The 13,556-nt window shown below is 41.3% G+C and overlaps 1 protein-coding gene across 1 annotated transcript in view; it reads right to left on the reverse strand.

Annotated features, from left to right (window-relative positions):
- SASH1 (SAM and SH3 domain containing 1) overlaps positions 1 to 490 on the reverse strand; it is a 695,913-nt gene extending 695,423 nt beyond the window's left edge. The window contains exon 1 of the mRNA XM_068550749.1: positions 472 to 490. The gene's annotated coding sequence lies outside the window, so the exon portion shown is untranslated. The remainder of the gene's footprint in view (positions 1 to 471) is intronic.
- Between the last annotated feature and the right edge of the window lie 13,066 nt (positions 491 to 13,556).

A 13,556-nucleotide genomic window follows, 5' to 3' on the forward strand; every position in this document is an offset into this window, starting at 1 on the left:
AGTGGACAGGGAAAGCGTTGGCCGCGTTTCCTTCCGTTCCTTTGCGCCCCCCCACAGTCTCCCCCAGGGTCTCCCCCATCCCCTTTGGACCCCTAACCGTGTGTGGGTCCCGCTGGGTGTCGGAACTCCTCCCCTCCCCCAGCCACCCCTCAGGGGTGCCGGTCCTGTAGGCCCGGCCTTTACTTTTGCTCCCGCTTCCTTCCCTCCCGCTGCCTCAGGACCCGCATGGCTGGAGGGGGCCTCGGTGGGCAGAGGATCAGGCCCGGGATCTCAGCAGCTTCCAGGAGGCCCAAGTGGGCAGGGGAAACCTGGCCACGCTCCCTTTTGATCCTCTGCCCTCCCAGTGGTTCCCCAGTTTCCCCCTTCGGGCGTGGGATCCCTTCCCCTCCCCCAGCCGCCCGTCAGGGACTCCGGTCCCGTCCTGCCTCCACTTCTCCTCCCCCTTCACTCCCCCCACGCCCCACGTCCTACCCGGTCGCTGGGGGTCCTCCCGTGTCCTTAGGTGTCCGTGGTCCCCCTCCGGTGCCTGGTAGGTGCCCTGGTTGTGAGGAGACGCGAATTCCTCGTCCTCCTAGTCCGCCATCTTGACTCCGCCCCTACATGTTAGTTTCTAAGAGAGTAAATCCTAGAAGTTCTCATCACAAGAAAAAATCTTGTTCTATTTAATTTTGTACTATATGAGATGATAGACGTTCACTAAACTTACTGTGATAATCACTTCATGATGTCTGTAAGTCAAATCATTATGCTGTGCACCTTAAACTTTTTCAGTGCTGTTTGTCAGTGATATCTCAACAAAACTGGAAGAAAACTTCGTGAATAAATAAGGGAATGGAGGCAGTAAGTCCAACTGACTGCAGTTGAGAAGTCCAGTATTTTATCTTTCAATCTACTCTTTGAAAAGGATATTGGATAATATGTACATCTTCACTGGGTTTATTATTTTTTTTTGAGATGCATATTTTTCTCTAACCTATAAGCGTGTTAAGTACTACTCAAGGATTTTCTAACGTTAAACCTTTTGAAAAATAGGAATAAAAGCAACTCTTCTTGCATTCTCTAGGAGCTGTTCCCCAGCTGAAAGGCAAAAAGAGTTTCTCCTGCCATGAATATGGTGACCTGCCATACTAAAGGAAACATTTTTCTTTTCAAATCTTTTTTAAACCGTTTTTTCCTTAATTTCGATTGTTTTTCTTGTTTCTTTTAATTTATATTAATTTATTTGTTTTTGTATTTTGGCCGTCCTGCGCAGCATGCAGGATGATTCCCCGACCAGGGATTGAACCCTGGCCTCCGCACTGAAAGCACCAAATCCCAACCACTAGGCTACCAGGGAACTCCCTAAAGAAAACATTTCTTATTCCAGCTCTCATCTTTTTTTTATTCTAGTAAGAATCAGATGGGATAGTATCATTCTTTTTTTTTTGGCTGTGTTGGGTCTTCGTTGCTGCAGGTGGGCTTTCTCTAGTTGTGGCGAGCAGGGGCTACTCTTCGTTGTGGTGCGCAGGCTTCTCATTGCGGTGGCTTCTCTTGTTGCGGAGCACGGGCTCTAGGCTCACAGGCTCAGTAGTTGTGGCGCGTGGGCTTAGTTGCTTCGTGGAATGTGGGATCTTCCTGAACCAGGAATCGAACCTGTGTCCCCTGCATCAGCAGGCGGATTCTCAACCACAGCGCCACCAGGGAAGTCCCAACTACATTTTCTTTAATTTGCTTTTTTTTATATCAGAAAAAAAGAGAGAGAGAGAGAGAGAAGATTTCCACCTAAACTGGATATCAAGAGTTCCATGTTTTAGAACTTTAGGGTTCAGTTTATCATGCTTTCAAAAGTTTGCGCAAGGCATACAACAAAGGCCCTCTTTTTGAGTGGGCCTAGCAATTTACCCTAGGGGCAAAAAAAGAAAAAAAAATATCCTCCATTATTGCTTTTATTAGCCCCTGAATATTAGCCCCCATTTTTTATTTTATACTGTGTGGGCTCAGGTAATCCTATTGGTTTCCTTTAGTATGTTTAATTAATATTGCCTGAGCAGCAGATTTATGTGCCCTGTCTTATAATACCAGGCAGGGGAAGCATTCCCTAGTGAGACATAATGCCTTTCCTGATAGGGATAGAATAGGATAGTTATACAGGTAGTTGTAGAAGTCCCAATAGGGGACTATACATAGAGAGGGAAACCTAGGAAACTTTGGGAGACTACTGTAAGTTAATGATCACTCAAGAAAGCTATTGGAACGTTGTGGAACAAAGCAGCCTTGCTTAACTATAAAGCCATAAATAAAAGCACGAGATATGCCCCAGGCCATTAGGTGGAAGAAAAATGTCACCACCTTTCTACTGATAATCCTAGTTTGACCTCATAGGGTCAGACACTCTCCAGCCTGATACGAAGGAGGAACTAGTGATGTAAGCCTCATGTCTACTCGAAGAAGGTGATATTTTCCCCTCCCCCTTTCCTTTGACTATAAAATTGTAGCCCACTTAATCCTCAGGGCAGAGCTCCCTCGCCTGCCCACTTGCATCTCTTACAAGTGTCCTATATTAATAAATCTACTTCTTGCCTATCAAAAAAAAAAAGGAGAATTTATCCTTCATTATCATTTGACATTTTCCATAAAACTTCAAAGTAAAATTGATGAGCACTACAGAGAAAACTCTATGAGATTAGAAACTGTGTTTGGTTTTGCTCGTCTTTGATCCGCACAGTGCCTGGAACACATTAAACATTCAATAAACAGGTATTGAATGGATGAATCAACACCTTATCAGTTTGGGTAGCAAAGAATCTGAGCTTACCAATGGTGTCTTTCACAAAATTATATAATTAAAATTTGGGTTATTCAAGTGAAATATTCCCATTAGTTCACATTTTAAATTTAGAAATGCATTATCATTTCTAAATTGTTTTGCAATTACTATTGACTCCCAAACCTTAAGCAATTTTTCCTTCTCTATTTTCCCCCAGCCATTTCATTAAGTGGTTAATGATCTACAATCAAACATATAAATGCACCAGGAAAGCTGAGCACATAAAAAAACCCTGGGGACCTTCTTATAAAGAATTCATTTTTTTTTTTTAATGTAATTAACCAATTTCTAGTTTATCTGATCTATGAGTTATTTTTTTCTATATTAGGTTTTGGTTTTTATTTTAGTGTGGCACATCTGTTAACACATATATAGTGAACTCTGATCTTATTTTTAAAAATTTTTTAAACCAAATTTCATAGAATTTCTCATAGTTCCCCAAAGATGCTGACAATTTAGTCTCAGAATATGATCACAGTTAACAAATTCATTTCCAAAAGTACATGTGTTAGAATTACATTCTTAAAAGAGATGAGTGTATCATAATTTCCCAGAGCAATACGTCAGCTACAGCTTAAAGACAAACAATCCAAAAACTAGAAGGTATCTCTGAAGTGCCAAGGACATTAAGGAGCCTAAATGTGGAAGAAGGGCAGGCCCTGAGCGCTGTGGAAATTCATCTGGCTCTGAAGATGGGCTGCAGCTCCATCCAAGTGTCCCTGCTCAGCTGAGAGCCCTTGGATAAGCCACAGTCCTCACGAAGCCTAAACTCTCTTATAATTTAAAATGGAAATAACTCTCAATGCAGAGCGTTTTGTGAACACTGAATGAGATAACGTGTGTTAAAGCACACCATGGAGTTATACTTCTTACCTCTACGTATATAAATGTAAGTTTTGTTGCCATTATTATTATTTTATTCAAAGTCCCTAACTATTAAATAAACTGAGGAATAATCACAGTGGGACGATTTTTTTTTTTAAATAGCATTTAACAGCATACATCCTTTTCTCTGTTGCATCAAGCTCAATTCTGCTAGTGCCTAATTATTTTTTAAAAGGTTGGTATCCTGGAGTGAGACTACATGCTCTATCACTAGTATTTAAACCCTAAGGAGTTAGGATTTTATTTCAAGCAGTTTTGTTTTGTTTTTTTTAAGTCACTGGATTTAAACTCCAATAGTACCAAAGAGTTAAGGCAATCTAATAGTTCTCAATTTTAGGAATTTCTTAACTCCTGGGAAAGTTTGGGTTGGGGACAATGTGATACTATTGGAGAAACAGTTAGGAGGTTTGAAAGTCTCCCAAAGTTTAATATAGGTAAATACTTCTACTATTTTTCAGAAATCTGCCAAAGAAATATGAACTTGTTTTAAAAAATCCAGTAACTTTATTTCCATCACATTAGAGGAAAAATAGCAAAAATATAAGCAAATCAGACATATAAGCAAATATGCAAACAATTACTTAAAGAATCTTCTAAATCAGGCCACATTGATGGTTTTTCATTTATTCACCCATATAAAGTACATTTAATGTAGCGTTTCTTAAACTCTGGGGCAGGGAGGGCGGAAGGTATGATTTCTGGTTTTGCAAATCCTATGAAAATTTTAAAAGTCTGCTTCACCTGGATGACTCCTTATAACCAAGAGTTAACATATAAATAAAATTATTCAAAGTTTTCCCAGAGAAAATGAGTGGGATAATTGAAACCTCACAAAGGGGGTGTAGCCACGAGGAATGCAGAAACCTTGCTGTGGCCGCGAGGACCATATTCATGTTGTGACCAGATAGACCGACTTTATATATGGCATCTAAAGTAGGTATGGAAGTAAATAAGCCCTGAAGAATTTCCACATATAGTATTTTGAAAAAATTAACATTGTATTTTGAGGTGCTCTATTACATTAATCAGCTTTTCAAAACAAATGGTGATTTAAATTCATGCTCACTGTTAAAAGGAAAAATAACCAAAACGATAATAACAAATCAAACAATGGTGCATCATACGCAAAACTGTAAGACTCAAATTGACAACTGAAAAAAAACTGCTCGAGCAGAGTTTTTTTTTTTTTAATTCTTAAGCATGAAGCCAGTTTCAGCAAAACAACATCACCCATCATGTTAAATTATAGCTGTTAGGACCACTTGGATTGATGACATAAATTGGCAGCATTTACTGTACATTTCGTTTGGTCTTCTGTATAACAGCTTCGTATGAAGGAGTTCATATTTACTTTCAAGTTTGTGGGTGTAGATCTACGTACAAATAGATGATATTAGAACATGTGTTCTTGAGTCAACGCCGGAGACTCATTTTTTTAAACTTTAAAAGGTGTACTTCTGGGCTTCCCGGGTGGCGCAGCGGTTGAGAATCTGCCTGCCAATGCAGGGGACACGGGTTCGAGCCCCGGTCCGGGAAGATCCCACATGCCGCGGAGCAGCTGGGCCCGTGAGCCACAACTACTGAGCCTGCGCGTCTGGAGCCCGCGAGCCACAACTACTGAGCCTGCGCGTCTGGAGCCCGTGCTCCGCAACAAGAGAGGCCGCGACAGTGAGAGGCCCGCGCACCGCGATGAGGAGTGGCCCCCGCTCGCCGCAACTGGAGAAAGCCCTCGCACAGAAACGAAGACCCAACACAGCCATAAATAAATAAATTAATTTAAAAAAAAAAAAAAAAAAAAAAAAAAAAAGGGTGTACTTCTATTACTTCATTCTGAAACATACTAGATGTTGTGCCTGGCTCCAGGGATACAAAGATGTAAAACATCTGGAGAGACCCTTCTCCGGAGGCATGTGTCACCTGCGGTGGAGGAGGGAAACACATATAAACACATCCATGTAAAACATGAGGTTGTGTGAAAACAAGTGGGTGTCTAGAAAAGGGAGAGACTAAAAAATCTACTTTTTTCTATTTTGGAGCAACTAAATGAACAAAATATATTACCTTTTTTCCCCAAGCTATTAACAAGCATACTGCAGGGTAACTTTCCCAACCATCGTCTGTTTTACTAGAGAACTAAAGTGAAAATTGCAATCTGTCTGCTGTAGAACATACTGGAGCATGATCTCAAACTGATTACAGACTTGCCGGATTGTATCAGCATCGATTTATAACGCAGGGCCCCGCGGCGTATCAGTGTGGTGCCATTTCTTAAATGCAGCGCTCAGGCTCTTGAACTGGATCCTGGGACAATCCCATGTGAGCTTTGAAGCATCACTTCTATTACAATCAGGTTGCTGTTTGGACCCTTCAGAGGTTTCTGCGGAACCACCTGAGGGGTGGCGGTGGAGGAGGGTACTTGTAGGATCGCTGAGTTTCTTCACTGAGCTAAAATGCTGTCAGGGGTATAAAAATCATTGAACAACAGCCTATGTTAAAAATTGTATTCCTAATCTTACGAAGGCATCTACTGAAACAAAAAGTAATTCTATAAGATCATGCATTGATGTTTGTTTTGCATTACCAGAAAAGGATAGGAAATACACATTTTAGACAAAAGTGAAAAAAGCTTTCCAGAGTAGGATGGTATGATTAAGTCATACTCTTTGGAACCGTTGCTTAAGAGAAATTTGGTTCATCCATTCATTCATTAATACATATTCACTGAATTCCTACTATGTGTCAGGCACTGTAGTTAGCCATGTGACATGGCATTAGCTGATCATTACTATTAGTACATTTAAAGAAAAGGAAAATCCTAAAACCAAAATGAGGTACATTTTAATTTACAGAAATCACTTGCTGCTTCCTAAATAAATTAGGTAAACGATGCACAAGCCTCACCAGGTTTTACTCTGACAAAAATAGTAATCAAGGTGGCTAGGACAACAACACTATTATGAAGCACTGCCACTTCACCCGAGCCATTCCGGAAACATCTTTCCTTTGATCTTTACACCCACTAAGTGATAGAACTCCTCTGTCCAGTGGATAGGTCAGACACCTCTACCGCTGCACAAATATCATTCAAGAGAAAACACTATCGCCCAACTTGATTACATGGAAATTGGTTTTGTACAATAGAAGCCTTTTTGTTCGGACTACTATGGCCTCCTACGGTGTAACTTTCTTTACAGAGTTAATAGACTAGAGATGGATTTTGAATTTCACACATAGACACAAAAGGCTCATTACCATTTACATTTGTGCATGGCTAACAAAGAGGACCAGGAGCTACCGCAAATCATTAAAGCCGAAAAATGAAATTGAACCGAGGTAAGGAAAGCCTGTTTTCTTAAAGCTCATTTAGTATGGATGAACGTTAATTATAACAGGATAGTCCAACCTATAAAGAAAAACTGTGCTTTGTTTCTAGATGTTCAGAAATGTAGATAGGATCCTGGTTTAATTTTAAAGTTCATTTTAACATCTGGACATTGGGATGCTAGTTTGTCAAACATTCATTTCTAAAAAATCAGTCTGAACTTGAAATGTTGATTCTAATTAGAAATGAAACAAATAGTTTTCAGGCAAGAGAATAAGAAATAATGGAGGTAAAGGAAGGGATATGGAAAAACCATATGTGTACTTAATTTCTCCACCTGAAAGCATTGAAATTCTTACTCACCCTCAGTGGGTCCAGAGGCCACCCTAACCCCCATACCCCACCTCCCATGGATTTGGAGACGCTGCTGCTTCCACATCCCTTCTGTTCTCCCCATACAAGCCCCATGCTCCTGGTCTCCTCAACTCGTCTGGTTTCCCTCTTTCTCCTTACTCATGTGTGAGAGTACACCTGCCTCGGGATGTGTGGGAGTAAGTGGGAAAGAAAGAAAGTCTCCACCATGACTCTGGGAATTACGGGGAAGGACACACCAATTGACATCCTACCTCCTCCTAGCTGCCTCCCTTTCTTAGGACCTCTTCTCACCCACGATGCCCTCGAGTCCAGCAACTTATATTCCAGTCCTCTTAAACTCTAATCCCAGCCTCAGCTCCTGGGCCCGACGGGCACACGTCTGGAAAGCCCCTCTCCAAGCTCCAGAGAGAAGTTGGAGATATGTTGCAGCTCCTCGGGTTGGGAAGAGTAGGACTGAGATTCATAAACATAAGGTTGTCTTTTACTGTTAGAAGGCTCCTTCACACAAAAGCAGTTGCCCTTGGATAAGATTCACTTGGAATTTGTAAACTCTTTCTTTCTGGCCCTGTTCCTACAGTTTTGTCTGCATTGCTTGTAGTGAGTAGCAAAAACAGAATGTACGGAGGAGTCAGATAAAAGTAGGTGAATCTGACATTTCAATGTATTAAGACATCAGATTGACCATGTAGGATGAAAGGGTCCCAAGGGGTAACTGTAACTTTCTGGTGTCACAGTCCTAAATCCAGATTCTGGATTATAACCAAGTTCCTAATGTCATCAGTGATGGGACATGCTGCTTCTTCCCTCCAGGCCAGAGACAGGTCCAGGCAAGCGGTGATTGGTCCGGGATACTGAAGGGGCATACCCATGTTTATCACAAAACTCATCCACTGTTTTTTATCTTCCTGTATCCTAGAAGGAGTGATGGATGGTTGCAGGAATGATACATGTAGGCATTTGCCAGGTGAAGCACACTGGCATTTGTCTCAGTTGTCTCACATGACTCTTCGTGAGAGACCTGTATGGGGGCTCTCTAATCCAGCACACTAAAATTGACTTTTAATTATGGAAGTATAACTAACACACAATAACTGCACCTGTTTAAAGAACACAATTTGCTAAGTTTTGACATATGCGTGCCCCCATGAAACCATCTTCCCATTCAAGATAGTGAGCATATGTATCAACTCCTAAAGTTTCTTCATGCCCCTTTGCCCAGCACACTCAAATTTCCAGCATTATTTCAATGGAAGAAACCATCTGGTTTATTCTCCAAAATGTACCACAGTATCAGTTCAATTCCATATGACATTACCTTCCACTGAAGTATCTAGAACTCAAGTTTCTAACTGTCCAGAGCTCAAAATGGTTTGGCTTATTCCATTAAAGAGATGTGTTCATGCGTGTCCGTGTGTGTTCACATAATTAGGTACACACCCTTACATCTTAATGTAATATGCAATCGAAATAGTGGGTCTTCCAAAAAATAAGTTGCTTTTTTTTTTTAACTAAAGCAAAATTTTGGATAGATTTCTTCTCACTGAAATGTCTTTTCTTTTCACCATATGGAACCAACCTTTCTGGCACATCTTAGTTACAGATTTAGAAACGCGATTATTTGAGCTTCAATTAGCCATTCAGATTATTATGCAAAACAGTCAACTTCATGGGATTGGAAGGACACAAACGGGGGCCAAACAATGAGCTCTTGTCACTCTTGCTGTGTGAAAATTGAATGATAACACTCACAACAGGGGTGTCAGGCTCTGTGAACCTGCAGCAGGGATGCTGTTACCCTGGCAGTTCCTGGGCAGCACACAAAAACCAGGCTCCCCGGAGGTTACAATGATTCAACCAACCCCTTCACAAATGATTGTTTTCTGGGTAGCATCTTTCTACAAACCATACAACATGGTTTAAAAAAAGAGAACTTTCTGTCTTTCTATATTTCTAAGAGTGACTTTTTTCCTGCATACCAGGTAGCATGACCTTAGCTGAGAGAAAAGACTATTTAGTAAGAAAAAAAAAAAAAAAAACCACTGTGGTTCATGTCAAGAGGCCACTAGCTTTATGAAGAAACCTCTTCCCTTGCCACATGGCAACTGGAAGAAGCATCAATCAATCAATCAATCAATACTTGCTGAGATCAGATGTAGCCACTTTCCTTCACTACTGCAGTTGTCAGATTTATGAAACAAACAGTTTGCTTGAGCCTGAAATGAAATACTTTCTATTACTACTGTGTACGTAGCCTCACAGAATACTGGACCATTCACTTGTTCCATAAATATCTATTGAATTTCTACTATGTTCAAGGCATTATGGGGCATATAAATATGAATATGACATAATGTGGCTCTCAGGGAGTTTACATCATGGCAGAAATGCATGTGGCACTCAAGAGAGCATTTAACTATGGTGGTGATGGAAGAAGAGAAATCTAGCAGGAAGTCTGAAGCAAAGGCTTTCAGATCTAAGGCAGTTAGGGATAAGCTAGGCAAGGTTTCCATTTTAACTAACAACTTTCTCTTTGTAACCTGATCTGACTTCCATTATTAGACCTGTTAGGTGTCTTTGCTTTTTTTGTCTCTGTGTCTCTTTCCTGAACTAGACTAGAGCCCCTTTGAGGCCATGGACAAACTTATCTTTTATGTCTTTGTATCAGCATACAGTAGGTGATCTTGTGTTGTTGAATGAACAGAATACAGTGGAAAATGCATCATCTTCAGCACATGACTTTCAGGCCAGCCTGATGATAGTAGATTGCTTTCTAGGGATGGTTTAGAAGCAGCCCTACTGTCCTTTCATGAGGGAGAACTCTGTTTAATTTGCTACTTCCACGATGTATTCCCAATAGGAAAAAGCATTTTTTTCTGTTTATAAAATAAATGTAGCTTCATTATATACAGTTTTGCATACACACAGAAAACCATAAAAAAATTGTCCTTTGTACTCTGCTCACTAAGATTATGGCCCATTTTCTTGTCTTTTTATGTAGTAATATTACATAAGTACTCTGTACACATTTAATATTTTAATACCACTTGAATATATATGTATAGTTAATTAATACTTTGATCTGGTAATTTATTCATCTTTCTAACATATTTTTAGTAGTACAGTCCCATAAACAAAAGGGGCATATTAAGCTTGAGCTCTAAAAGGAGCTTGTTCACTCTTAATCTGCTATCAGAGTGTGGTTTTTTTTTTTTTATCATCTCATTCAGAATGGAATTGAAGCCAGATTAAATACTCTGCTACCAGTTCTATTTTGGGTATAAATCATGTGACACTCATCCAAGATATTCAGTCCCCCCCCCCCCAACTTGACCCCTGGGAGGGGTACCCTTCAACCAAGATGGCAGGACTACCACCTGGGACATTTTCAGTAAAGAGCAAAGGCCAAGCCCCAGATCTCTTATAGGCACAGACCTTTCAGAAGAAATAAAGTTGTTTAGGAACGCTCCAAAGTGCTTTATTAAAAGAGTTATTAAACAAACAAACAAAATGTTAGAGCATGTCCTTCCCTTCCCATGTCTCAAAGCCCTCCCACGCCTTTCCTGCTCCCAGCCTCTTTCTGGAATCGTTTCCCTGCACCGTCTGCCTCAGGCATCATCTCCATTGCAATGCCCTTCCTGGTAGCTACTGCCACCTAAGTTAGAGTTGAACACTGCCTACTTGGCGCCCTCATTATTCCCATCCTTGCTTTTCCTACCATGCCATGGACACCTCGACACACCGATTAGATTGTATGTCTTTAGTCTCACTCTTCAACAATTGAGTCTTGAAGGGACAATATTGCGACGTTCATTTTTATATTCCCACTGTTCAGCATAGCACTTGTCACACAGAGGCGCCCCTCATGCTTGCCGACTTAATAGCTGACTGCATGAGGTCCTAAAGGGCACACGACAGTTGGAAAGGCAGAAGTGGACATGAGGAGCCCACTGCATGATCAGATTCACTGAGCTCTAAGAAGGGTCACTTTACCAATCTTTGGCATGAAGCCTTGCGTTAACACCATGCTGTGGAATCTACACAGAAGAAACAATTTCCCAATGTTTTTCTAAGTAAGAGTCGCCAGAGATGGCCTATTGGGTAGGTGCTTAGGCCTGTTCATCCCTTTCAATGCAAAGGCTGCCATCGTTTTTCCAGCCTCTCCTCAAATGCTATGCCTGATTCTCAGCAGGAGATCATTCACTCAGACCTTCCCTGTTTCCCCGTGAATACTCAAAATTTGAGGAAAACATTTAAGACCTCCCTTCTTGCCAACTACAGCTCCCTCTGGCCTTTTCACTGCTAAACATTGATATTTTCAGAGCAACTTTCACCAGAAAAAAGAAGCCAAATGAAATTTGCATGCCAAAGGTACACATATCATTTTAGGCATGCAAATTATTGTTTTTAGAAGAATAAAAGGCTGTAAATATTTTGAGAAGTGGGCCCCTAGTGCCTCTTAAGTATTCTAAACTACACTGTGTGCTTCATAATTCTGTAATATATAGAATACCAGCTGCTTTGAATGGTACTCTGGAGGTTTGGATGATATCAGAAAGCTCTCCTCCCCCAGTGAGAGCCATATTCAAGCAAGCCATACATTAAGCCAGATCCAACTGACATTGAGTTGCTGGATTTTAACACACTTTAAAACAGATGTTTAGTCTACGTGGTGTGGTTACAGAGGAGCATATTTTTGCCTAAAAAAATAGAGTCCTATGAAGTTGTATACCTATAAAGTGTATTAATATTTATTATCTCATTAACATCCATCTGAAGGGATACATACATAGGTTTACTTTTGGATATACGTGAATATACTCATATGTTACATATTTAAATATTTCTATCTTTGCATTCAAAAACACACATACATTTAGTTAAAAGACAAAACCCTAGTGAGAGGAACCAAGATGGCGGAACAGAAGGACACGCTCTTACTCCCTCTTGCAAGAACACCAGAATCACAGCTAGCTGCTGGACAATCATCGACAGGAAGACACTGGAACTCACCAAAAAAGATACCCCACATCCAAAGACAAAGGAGAAGCCACAATGAGATGGTAGGAGGGGTGCAATCACAGTAAAATCAAATCCCTTAACTGCTGGGTGGGTGACTCACAGACTGGAGAACACTTATACCACGGAAGTCCATCCACTGGAGTGAAGGTTCTGAGCCCCATGTCAGGCTTCCCAACCTGGGGGTCCGGAAACAGGAGGAGGAATTCCTACAGAATCAGACTTTGAAGCCTAGTGGGAATTGATTGCAGGACTTCAACAGGACTGGGGGGAACAGAAACTCCACTCTTGGAGGGCACACACAAAGTAGTGTGCACATCGGGACCCAGGGGAAGGAGCAGTGACCCCAGGGGAGACGGAACCAGACCTACCTGCTAGTGTTGGAGGGTCTCCTGCAGAGGCGGGGGGTGGCTGTGGCTCACAGTGTGGACAAGGACACTGGCAGCAGAAGTTCTGGGAAGTACTCCTTGACGAGAACCCTCCCAGAGTCTGTCATTAGCCCCACCAAAGAGCCCACTTAGGCTCCAGTGTTGGGTTGCCTCAGGCCAAACAACCAACAGGGAGGGAACCCAGCCCCACCCATCAACAGTCAAGCGGATTAAAGCTTTACTGAGCTCTGCCCACCAGAGCAACAGCCAGCTCTACCCACCACCAGTCCCTCCCATCAGGAAACTTGCACAAGCCTCTTAGACAGCCTCATCCACCAGAGGGCAGACAGCAGAGGCAAGAAGAACTACAGTCCTGCAGCCTGTGGAACAAAAACCACATTCACAGAAAGATAGACAAGATGAAAAGGCAGAGGGCATGTACCAGACGAAGGAACAAGATACAACCCCAGAAAAACAAATAAATGAAGTGGAGATAGGCAACCTTCCAGAAAAAGAATTCACAATAATGATAGTGAAGATGATCCAAAACCTCGGAAAAAGATTGGAGGCAAAGATCGAGAAGTTGCAAAAAATGTTGAACAAAGACTTAGAAGAATTAAAGAACAAACAAACAGAGATGACCAATACAATAACTGAAATGAAAACTCCACTAGAAGGAATCAATAGCAGAATAACTGAGGCAGAAGAACGGATAAGTGACCTGGAAGACAGAATGGTGGAATTCACTGCTGCGGAAGAGAATAAAGAAAAAAGAATGAAAAGA

The sequence above is a fragment of the Eschrichtius robustus genome, chromosome 9 (assembly GCF_028021215.1).
Source record: "Eschrichtius robustus isolate mEscRob2 chromosome 9, mEscRob2.pri, whole genome shotgun sequence".
Taxonomy (NCBI): domain Eukaryota; kingdom Metazoa; phylum Chordata; class Mammalia; order Artiodactyla; family Eschrichtiidae; genus Eschrichtius; species Eschrichtius robustus.